This window comes from Lactuca virosa, chromosome 2 (assembly GCF_052849685.1).
Source record: "Lactuca virosa cultivar CGN04683 chromosome 2, Lactuca_virosa_CGN04683_v6, whole genome shotgun sequence".
In the NCBI taxonomy this organism is placed as follows: Eukaryota; Viridiplantae; Streptophyta; class Magnoliopsida; order Asterales; family Asteraceae; genus Lactuca; species Lactuca virosa.
In genome coordinates this window covers 140,688,133-140,698,756 of record NC_136427.1, presented here as the reverse complement: position 1 = coordinate 140,698,756, position 10,624 = coordinate 140,688,133, and positions in this window count along the sequence as shown.

Sequence of the window (10,624 nt, the reverse complement as noted above, 5' to 3'; positions counted from 1 at the left end):
GATTCTTCCGCTGCGACTCCATCGTTTATGGAGCTTCTCTTTCCTGAACCTATTTCAAATGAGTACATGGCAAGTACCTCTCTCATTCCTAGATTGTTTGAGGAGAGTGATTTGGCTGAAGACAGATTCATCAACCTCAACAACCTTACAGTCTCAATCAATGACATCAGCCATGAAATTCCTACCAGAGTCCAACGCGATCATCCGATCGAAAATGTCATTGGTGTATTGACTGACAGAGTTAAAACGAGAAGTTAAAGTGGAGATGTCAATTCATGTCTCTACTCTTGCTTCATATCTCAGATCGAACCCAAGAGTGTCGTCATGGCTTTAAACGAACCAAGCTGGGTAGATGCGATGCATGAAGAACTAAATCAATTTGAAAAATTGGGAGTGTGGAAGCTGGTTGAGTTACCAAAAGGCAAGAAGTCTTTGGACACGCGCTGGGTTTTCAGAAATAAGCAAGATGATAGCGGGGTGATTGTGCGAAATAAAGCTCGACTGGTCGTTCGTGGATTCTGGCAAATAGAGCGTCTTGACTACACAGAAGTATATGCTCCGGTAGCGCGTTTGGAAGCCATTCGTATATTCCTAGCATATACTTCATACATGAGCTTTACAGTTTATCAAATGAATGTCAAGACAGCCTTCTTGTACGAAGTTGTGAAGGAAGAAATTTATGTTGATCAACCTCTAGGGTTTGTCAATTCAAAGTTTCCAAATCATGTTTACAAGCTGGACAAGGCACTATATGGGTTACATCAGGCTCCTAGAGCTTGGTATGCAACCCTCATGGAACATTTGCTTGAGCACCGATATACAAGGGGAACGATCGATCAGACGTTATTCATCAAGAATGTAGATACAGACTTGATCATTATTCAGATTTACGTTGACGATATCATTTTCGGGTCGACAGGCACAAAGCTATGCAAAGAGTACGAGGATGTTATGAAGAAAAGATTTTAGATGAGCTCGTTGGGTGAAATGACCATGTTCTTAGGGATACAAGTTTGATAGGATTCGACTGGCATCTTGTTACATCAAAGTAAATATGTCGATGACACGCTCGAAAAGTTTGGTTTAAAAGACTCCAAAATTGCTTTGACTCCAATGGCTGAAAGACCACTGTTGACTCCAGATCTAGATGGGGAATCCGTTGATCAAACAGAATACCGCTCGATGATTGGTTCTCTGATGTATCTGACTGCAAGCAGACCTGATATCATGTTTGTTGTCTGTCATTGCGATCTTTATCAGGCTAATCCTAAACTTTCTCATTTAATTGTTGTTAAAAGGAGTTTTAGGTATCTTAAAGGTAGCCCTAAACAGGGTCTTTAGTATCCTAAAAATCCTGATTTCGATTTATATGCATTTGCTGACAGCAATTATGGAGGATGTGATCTTGACAGAAATCAACATCGGGTGGATGCCAGTTTTTAGGAGAACGGTTAGTGTCATGGAAATGTAAGAAACAACAAACTATGTCAACCTCAAAGGATGAAGCTGATTACGTTCCTGCCTCAGCTTGTTGTTCTCAAGTTATTGGATTCAACATCAACTGCAGGATTATGGTTTGAATTTTCTTGACACTCCCATCTTTTGTGATAATGATGCTGCCATCCAAATTGCAAAAAATCCAATCCATCATTCCAAAACCAAGCGCATCGATATCAAAATTCATTTCATTCGAGACTGTTATGAGTGCTCGCTCATTCGTTTGGAACAGATCCACACTGATAATAATGTGACGGATTTGTTTACCAAACCTTTTAATAAAACTCGATTTTATGTGCTTGTGGGCTTTCTGAAAATGATCCGTTTTGAAGACTAATTTTTTAGTTTAGTTTAAATTTGTGCATTTTATTTTCCATTTTCCTTCTTTTCTCTTCTATGCACAAATTTAGGGGAGAAATCAAATACAAAAAAATTATAAAACAAAAAATTCCAAAAATATGTCTTTATGGTTTTCTTTTATAGGTGATCCTTTGGGAAGTGATATCAAGATTAAGTGATAACGGGCAGTTTAAGCAAGTGTAAGGCACTGAATCTGAACTGTCCAGACTCTGTGTTCAATGTGCTGGTAGGCACGAAGGGTTCAAAAGGACTAGACTTAGATTAACAAATGAAAGGACTTGACAGTATGGATGTAGATAACTCTATTTAGTATAAAAATACGACGCTCGAGTAGATTGAGAAGTGAGATAAACATGGGAACTTGCGGGATTCACTAAAAGTCATACGTATCTAGAATTGTGGCTTAACATTTCCTTGATGTATGGTCTCATGACCTTAATTCTGGTTCTTATAGGGTAACTGGGGGCTTCTGATAAAGTAGGTCTGTAGAAAATTGCTTTTCTTGCTTTCTATCTGTCACACATATGTTGCTTCCTCTGCGTGATTGTAAGAGATCTGACCTGGAATGCAACATATGCAATTCTATCTCAATGCATCTCCTTCCTATCTATGCAATTCTTTCTGTCTGTTAGTCATATGTTGTCTCCTATGTGTGATTGAAATAATCTGACCTGGAACACAACATTTGCAACATTCTATTTCTCAACCCCTCTATCTGTGTTAGTCACATGTTGTCCCCTCTGCGTGATTGGAAGAGATCCGACGTGGGGCACAACATATGCATTTCTAAATCTGACTTCTCTCTTAATGATTGTCTACTCTTCTAAAGTAAGGAGTTCTTTGGAAGCTCTTGATTGTCGGGGTATATCGGGAAGTGGGAAACACATTCTAGTACATCTAAAATTGAACCATTCAATAGGTTGTCTGTAGATCTCACTGCTGAATTTAAGTGGACAACAATATCCTGGGTCGTCGTCAGCTAAATGGTCCATTTAGGAATTTAGGTGTAACGTCTTGTCTCTTATTTTCTGTCAAAATTGTAAAAAATCATTCGTGTCTAAGTGGACCACAATACCGGCAATTCACCAGATCTATCCATGAAGGTGAAGGTACTGAAAAACAAGTTAAGACTATGTTAGAACTTATGATCCCAAAAATGCTAAAAATTCTTAATTTTGAAAAAGTCATTAATGTTATTTTATTTTTATTTTTATTTTTATTTTTATCTTCTAAAATTGAAAATTCGGCTTGTATTAAAATTTTAGATTTTATTTTTATTTTATTTTAATTTTAATTTTTAAATTCTTCAAAATGCTTCTTTTTTAATTAAAAATGGATTTTGGGGGTTGGATTTAAATTTTTCCAAAAAAGCCCACCGGATTTAGAGTTTTGGGCTGAAAAAAGGATTAGGGTATAAATATGATCATTTTCGGCCGCCTCCTCCATTTCCTTTGTTTCCAGCCGAAAACCACTGCTCTTCTCTCTCTCCTGTTCATGTTTGCTGTCAAAAATCAATCTCATCGGTTCATTATTTTTGAGTGTTTTAATCGAAATTGCACCCTGATTCTTAATTGTAAGTGATTTGCGACTTCCATACAACTGATTCTCACTCGATTTGATCATGTTTTGCAGGTTTCTGGAGAAAAAACGCGATTCTGACGGAGTTTACGTCAAAATGAAATAGAAAACCGTTTTTCGCCGAAAACTTGTTTGCGACCGAAAACTCATATTCAAATGTTTTTTTGTTTTTGGTGTAGCGTTTTCAGTCGAAAACCCTTAATCAACTTAACTTTGACTAGGATCAAATCAAATTGGGGCCTGATTGACTTTGGTTGACCAAATTCGACCTTAGTTAATTAAAGTTAATGAATTGATAAAATTGATCTTAATTGTTTAATATTTTGATTTTCTCACTTGGCTTGGTTGATGCAGACAAATGGCTGGAATGAAGTTTGCTGACAACCAAAACATTGCTGCCTGCCTGTCTGATCCACCTCCAAGTCATCAAGAGTTCAAGTCTATGGTCCATGGGTTAAACATTTGCAGGATCACTCATGCAATTCGATCAAATCCCGTCATCTACAAAAGATTAGTGAGTGGATTTTGGGAGAAAGCCTTTTTTAATCAAGAAGGAGCAAATGGAGCAGGCTCGATAGAATCAATTGTAAAGGGGGAGAAGGTTATTGTGACTGAACAAATTATCTGAGAAGTTCTTCGCTTCGGAGATGAGCCTAGCTCCCCAACTGAAATTCATACTGATCTGATCTTGGAGGTTTCTATTAAAGATGGGATATGAAGGAACCTTTCCTCCAACAATAAAGAAATTGATCCCTCCTTATTGTCGCTTTCTTGCCCACACCTTTGTTATTTGCGTCTCAGGAAGAAAGGGAGGAGCAGATGAGTTATCTCTTTCATGCATCAGTGCCATTGTTTCCCTGATTATGGATCTGGACTTCAACTTCTCAAGACTTGTATTCAATGAGATGAAGAGTGTAACGACGTAAATTTTAAAACAAATTTTCATTTTTCAAACATAATAAAACTGATATAATATTCTCAAAATCTCATGTATCAAATGTCATCACAAAAAAACATATCCCAGAATCTCAAAACATAATCCTCCGCCAGTGTGTACAAATCATGCCGGCGCCTTCCCGCGATCCTCGCTGGTACCTGAAACACATATCACATAACACGGTAAGCATAAATGCTTAGTGAGTTCCCCAAAATACCACATACAACACATAAGCCAATCGAGGCTATAACTTGGTATGACCCTCCGGTCAATGTGTATCAGCGGGACCCTCCAGTCCCGTAACTCGTTGGACCCTCCAGTCCGGTCTAGCTCGTTGGACCCTCCGGTCCGGTCTAAATCGTTGGACCCTCTGGTCCGGTCTAAATCGTAGGACCCTCCGGTCCGGTCTATATAACACATAACATACATATATCACAAAGCACATAAACTCAACATACACATAACACATAAGACCCTCCGGTTTGCACATAGTTACCACTCTAGGTAATGTATAGTGAGAAGACTCACCACGGGTAATCTCGGAAAGTCTCGAACTCGAATATCTGATCTAGCCTCCGCCTAATCACATAAAGTAATTATCTCTAATTAATACGGCTCTCAAAGGCTAGACTAGTCCCTCCCTATATTCTATCAGAAAGAGGAAAAGACCATTTTACCCCTCCAATGGTCTAGTGACCAAATGTTGACCAAACCCTAAAATTCAACCCAAGTCCACGGTCTAACTTTGACCAGACTCGTCGAGTGCACTCGGCTGAATCGGCGAGTCCATGCGTGTCCTCTAAATCCTCCTAAGGCCTCACTCGACTCGTCGAGTTAACCTTTCTCCCGATGGGTTACCACTGATCATGAATCGTGGTGCAATACAATCCGACTCGTCGAGTCCGCTCATGGACTCGGCGAGTTTCTTCCATGAGAATGCTCAAACGACCTTCTGAGGTCAGATCTGTTTCTCTAACCTATAGATCTGACCTTCTAACAGTCAAAAGTTGCGTAAAGGTCCAAACTTTATGCTCATGCAACACTCATATGGCTCTATTTAAAGAATTAGCCCTAATATGACAACCATGTTCCAAAACCCAAAAAGGGACTGCATAAAGCTGGATGCTTAGGGCTCTCTGGACCTCTCAAGGTCCAGATCTAAGGTCTACTTCACATTGGGACCTCTCATGCTCTTATTCCAACTCAAGAAAGGGTAAAGAAACCCTTTATTCAAGAAGCCTACACAATAAAGAAGAAAAGGGCCGAATTGCTACCTCAAAGTGAAGCCTCCTTGCTTGAAAGTCTCAGAACAACAACCTCCTTTGGTCCTTCCTGGTGGATCACTTCTCCTCCTTAGCAAAATCACAACAAATGGTTCAAGATGGCTCTGACTCTCTCACCACACGCTCAAATATGCTAGGGTTCTCTTCTCTGAAAGGTGTGGCCGAAAATGAAGGCCATAAGGACCCTTAAATAGGACACATGCCCAAAGATTTAGGGTTTATGTCCACAACGCGGACTCGTCGAGTCCATTCATTAATCCTAGTCAGCAGTCGCGATCCTACTCGACGAGTCTAGGCGTCAACTCGTCGAGTCCCTTTCCTTGACTCAAAAAAATAAATACTCAATTTATGATACCTGGAAATCCGGATGTTACAAAGAGCAACTTACAATTAAAGAAGAAGGACGTATTTATGATGTATTCAAGGTTTCTTCAGATGATCTTTAATGATCAATATCCAGAATTTGAAAGGAAATGTGAAACCTTGGATTTGGAATCCTTAGGTCCAAACACCTTTGGACTGATGAAGCAGAACTGTAAGATTTCAAATTTTGTGTTTAACGGAACGAGTCCCTTGGTAAAGTTTGGTCGTTTTGCTGAGATAGAAGAAGCTTCTAAACCAGAAGATGCTTCAGATGATGAAGATGATGATGTTACAGTCTCTGAGCCTAAAGATAACATTGTTCCTCCTATAGCAATTATTGCAGAGGAACATGTGCCTGTGCTTGATGATGACGACGATGATGATGATGATGTTGATAATGATGATAATGAAGGAGTTGGGATGAATCAAGGGGGTGATGCACTAGGTGTTCATGATGAAGATTTCTTCTTTGATTTGGAGCAGAGTAATGATGACCTCCGTTCGTTCTTTGATGATGTCAATGATGTTGTGAATTCTCTAATTGAGACTGAGGGGGACCCTAATATTCTCAAGCTACCACTTCAAACACCGGATCAGATGGCAGACATTATTGCTAATTTGGATTCAACTGCGAGGATTCCTCCCCGAGCAGTTGCTACTCCAACCATCATTCCATCTGAAAGTGATCTGGAAAAATCTCAAGCCTCCCAGCCACCACTTAAAATATGACGAGCAGATCCAAGGCCGGGAGTGCTCATGAGGGAACAATCTCAACCTGTTCAACAATCAGCTGCGACCGTTACACCAACCCAACCAACTCATGTTGATAGTCAAGCGTTGGATGAGGGACCCAACGTTATTTGTACATCTTTTAAAGTCGGAAGCTCGTCAGTCTGGTGGCTCCTCTGCACCCCAACCTGGGCATGATGCTGCCTCCGAGAGGCTCGCCAGGTTTTTAGCTCAAGAGGATGTTGACCCTGCACCCCGAGGCAAAGGGATATCCATTGGTGCAGGGAGTTCTGGGGGTAAAGAGACATTTATTTCTGAGCTCAAGGAAGAGATTGGTGTCTTAAATCAGAAGCTTATCGAGAAAGACATTTTGATTGGAACTCTAGACATTAGATTCTCTGAGCTTGAAAAGGAAAACTATTAACAATCAAAACAAATTTCTGACTTGCAGCTCAACCTTGGTGCTTTAACTGCTGGATACTTTGATCTAAAGAACAAGCTAATTAGTGAATTTGGTGACAAATTTAAAACATCCGCCAGTGAGCCTAATGACGAAGATGCTTCCCCTAGCGTTTTTGCCCAAGTTCCGCAAGATGTTTTGCGCCATACCAGTACAACACAAATCATTGATCGATTTGAAAAGGAACCTGTCAATTCTGATCACAGAGTCATATTGAAGCAAGCTCAGAAGGGAAACTCTACTCAACGAAAAGGGAAATTTCTCTTCATAAAAAATTCTGATAAAAAAGCGTTTGTGGTGATCAGCCCCAGTTGAGTGTGACTGGGCTCGAGAAAAAATGGTTCAAAGCCAAGTATGGAGACAAGTCGGGAATTACGGTGTGGGGATTTCACGACCAGAAAAACGCCTGGGCAGTGAATAGGAAAAGTGGAAATGTGGAGTATTATGCACATCAAAATGACTTTAGTTCTTGGACTAAAGTTGATCTTACAGAATTGTCTGAGGCTCCCTTCCACAACCCATCGAACGATCCTCGTGGAACTGACTTCAAGCTCTCTTTGGAGAACCAAGTAAAGAAAAAGTTCGATGGGATGAAGACTGCAAAGTCATTTGTCAAGAAAGCCAAGGGCGTGTTTGATCCCAGCACCAATCGTACCTTGAAAAATGTGATGTGGCCTCCTACAAAATATATGATAAAGATTCCTATTATTCCACAGTTACCTGACGGTTCTCTGCGGAACATGGAATTCTAGGTATTCGATGAGGTCACAGCCACCGCCGTCATCAAGCTGCCGACTCGTGAGATTCGACTTATTGAAGCAAAGGATCTCCTTCAGTTTGGTGAGCATGATATCCGTACTTTGGCAGAGCATCAAATCTTGGTCAATGATGATATTCTGGAGGTTGCTGCTAAAAATTTTACTGGCATGGTCGCTGAAATTATCAACAAGAGAATGTGGGGTGGAGCCATGGGGAAATCTGATGTGATGATAGTTGATAAGCCTTGAACTCATGCTAGCAACAAACCAATGGGGGAGACTGTTATGGCATAATTTTTTGGTTTGTGCTAGGCATATATGTTTTATAGGCATTTCTTGTTTTGTTTAGGGCTTGATTTTGTGTTTTCGGTGGGGTGGACCGAAAACATACCATTTTTGGTCCTATGGCATTTTCGGTTGTAAACTAGGTTGTTGTTTGTGTTCCCTATATATAGGAGACTTAGATGACCAGTTTTGGGTTAGCTATTTTCGGTCATTACTGTGTGTTAGGTCATTTGTACCTGACGATTTCGGTTAATATAAAATCGTGTGCATTTGGATCAATATTGCTTCTTCTTGTTGTTGATTCATTCTGATTTGATTCATTGATATTGTTTGATCACTAGTTGGTTCATAATTTGTGGACTTACAATTAATCTCTTTTTGTGACCAACCACTCTTTCTTTCATGGAATTTCCAGAGGGATGAGGTTCCGAGATGGGCTTCTTTCCCTTGTCTTTCTGTTTGTTGAGGACCGAGAGGATGTGTTGCATGTTTTCATATAGAGCAATTTTCGGAGGGGAGGAAGTCAAAGGCTCTTCTGAAATATCATCAGGCTTCCGAAGAGGAGAGCCTTCATCGATAGGAGCAATCTTGGTGAAGGGATTGGAGGCAGCATTAAAGTGGTGGCTCGGAAGGCATCAACTGTTAGTTGGGTTTTGACCTTTGCCATTTCTCAACTCCTTTGAACTACATCTGCCAGAGTTGATGGCCATGATACTGCTGACGAAATCCTTTGCTCTTCCTCGAAGAGCACCTTGGCTGGAAACTTTTTTGAGGCTGGAAGCCCTATGATGGCATTGGTAACATACATATCTTCATCATCATCATCATCATCATCATCATCATTATCATCACCATTTGGAGAACTTGAAAGAATTTTCAAAGAATCATCATAGTTTTCATCTCAGAGTCTGAACTCTGAGACAGGTTTCCAGGGTTGAGTTCTCTAGCTAGGTCCTTCTCCCCCTCTTGCAACGGAGGATCCTACAATGGGTGCAATCAATGTAGAAGCTTTAAGATTCAAGAATTTGTCAAACACTTTTTGAAAGCTCTCTGATTCATCTAAAGAGTCAGAGTGTCATAAACTTCAGCTGTGGGAGCCTGAGCTTTTAGATGATCGAAGAGGGCTGCAAGAATTGAGAGCATCTTTATGGTTCGGAACATCCACGATGTTCCAGCATGCCCTGAGGAGTTTCATAATAACTTGTTGGATGATCAAGTTCATCTCATCCTTCTTTCTGATCTCTTTCTCTAGCCTCTGAATTTGTTTCTCATGGTGAACATGAGTTTGTTTGATGAGCTCGTTTGTGGCACCGACTAAATCATCATGAACGTTCAGCATCTCGGTGATTGTGTCGAAGTAGTGATCGAGAGAAGCATCATACTTCTATTCAACTTCCTCGATAGTGTGCTGGATAAGTTGATAAAGCTGGGCTTCCCTTTCAGCAGTGGTGGGTACGGACTTGTTGGTTTCGGACAGGGAGTTCAGAATTGCATCGAGCTTGGAATCCAGACCATAAACCTTTTCAATAATCATGGCGTTGAGTCCAGACACAAAAGTTTCTATTGCATCAAACTTCTTCATTGTATCAGAGACATTGTCTCGGAGTTCCAGGAGGGAAAAAGGATCAACGTAATTTCCAGCGGATGATCCTATATCCGAGGTGGAAGTCTGGGACTTGTTTTTGTCATCATCTAGGTTGTCTGGCTATTCGGAAGGGCTAGAATGAGTTGTATCGGCATTGACTTCCTTAGGAGTAGACTCTGTTTCAACTTCGAGATGCGTTTGGACTTGATAATCGATTTGGATTTCTTCATCAACCGGCTCAGAAGAGGAGGATGAAAGTCTGAAGTTAAAAATCGGCCTTGAGGAGGATGGCTTTTATTGGAAGTGAAATGAGGAGAACAGCTGAGGAGCAGCAATATAAGCACCTTCATCATCGAACATTACTTCATCTTAAAGTTCTTCGTTTGGATCGGAGTGCAAACCGTCATGGTGTTGAGTCTTGGGAGGATTTCCAGAGATGATGTTGTGTTGTGTTTCTCCGGAGGCAAAATCGAGATCAGCTATGTCATTTCCTGGAGCAACAAATGGTAAGTTGCTTTGAATAGCTCTGTTTCTCATCGAAATGAGAGTTGCTTCAACTTGAGGCCTGGTGAGTTCTGGATGCTTGGTATGAGCCCTATCATTAAAATATTACCACAACGGATCGTTAGCACCTGGTTGTCATGTACCCTTACTGGGTATCAGACCAGTTAAGGACTCCTCCAGCCTCGGAATGCTTGGGGTTCGAGACAGGGACCATTAAAATCTTCCCACAAAGGACAGTGCTTGAGTTGAAAGAATTGGGATTTCCAAAGAGACACGTGGGTTTGT